Raw genomic sequence first — 1,541 nt, forward strand, 5'->3', positions numbered from 1 at the left:
ATAATTATAATAAATCTATAACCTTTTTACTTTCCTTTTATTTAGTAGATTTAAGTTACTTTTATTATTTATTATTACTATTTTAACTTCTTAGCTATATTTTATTTATAACTTTATTAGTTATTTATATTTAAGATAAATAATATAATAAAGTTCTTTTTAAGTATTCTTTTCTAACTTTATATTCTTTAGTAGTTAATTATTTAAGAATATTATAGTATTTTTACTAATAGCTATTTACTTAATACCTATTATATAAGGTAAAGGTTGCCTATAATACTTTTCTATAATATACCTAGGTCCTTTATATATTATATAATTTAGTATTATATATTCTTAGTAGAAATAGCTTATTTTATACTTAAAATACCTAGTAAATTTATTACTTAGTTATAATAATCTTAATATATTTTAATTATTTATCTATTTTCCTTCTTTAGTAGGTTAGCTAAAATATAGCTTAAGGCTATTCTCTATTTTTATTAATATACCTATTACTTACTTTATATTTTTAGTATATAATTCTAGCTTTTTTTATATAATAAATATATTATTATTACTTATTACTATTTAAATCTAGTTATTTAGCCCTTTTATTACTAATATAATCTAAAATATAAAAGGTAAAGAATCTAATAGTTTTATTACTATATTTTCTATATAATAGAGGTACTTCTTTATTAGTTTATTAACCTTATATTTATAATATATTAAGTTATATATTACCCTTTTTATTCTAATATTTATATCCTTTAACTCTTCTTTATACTATTTATTAAAATCTTCCTATATAAAGCCTTTATATATTTTTTATAAATTTATAATAAAGTAATAAGCCTATTATATTTATATATCTTTTTATAAGTATTAAATAATATATATAACCTTTTTAAAGTTATTTATATAATCCTCTAAATATACCTAAAAATATATTTATAAGGTAACTATAAAGCTAATATATTCTTAGAATAACTTAATAATAAATATTATACTAAGTAGTTTTATTATTATAATATACTTTTTATAAAATATCTTTTTTAATAGTTTACTTAGTTTAGTAATAACTTTAATTAATTAACTTTTTATTACTTATTTATAATAAATAGCTAAAGTAGCTTTTTTCTATTCTTCTATTATATATTAAATACTAACTTATATCTCTTCTATAAATATTCTAAGAACTATTATACTTCTAATACTTATAAAAAAGTTAAATTAAAAAAATAATATTACTTACTAGCTACTTATAATAGTTTTACTAAGAGGTTATAAAGAAGAAATATTCTAGTTAGTTATTATACTATAAGTAGCTTAGTATTTTAAATACTAGGTAGTAATAATAATCTTATAAGGTTATTATACTTAAGGGACTTTAGTTATAAAATAATCTTTAGGGTTACTAATAGTAATAGAATTATTGCTACCTCCTCCTTACTAGTTTATTAGTAGTTTGCCTTTATATATCTACTCTTTAATATATAACCCCTTTATATCCTAGCTTATCCCTTTTTCCCTAATACTATTATAAGCTTATTATATAA

Source organism: Beauveria bassiana (genome assembly GCF_000280675.1).
Source record: "Beauveria bassiana ARSEF 2860 unplaced genomic scaffold BBA_S00100, whole genome shotgun sequence".
NCBI lineage: Eukaryota > Fungi > Ascomycota > Sordariomycetes > Hypocreales > Cordycipitaceae > Beauveria > Beauveria bassiana.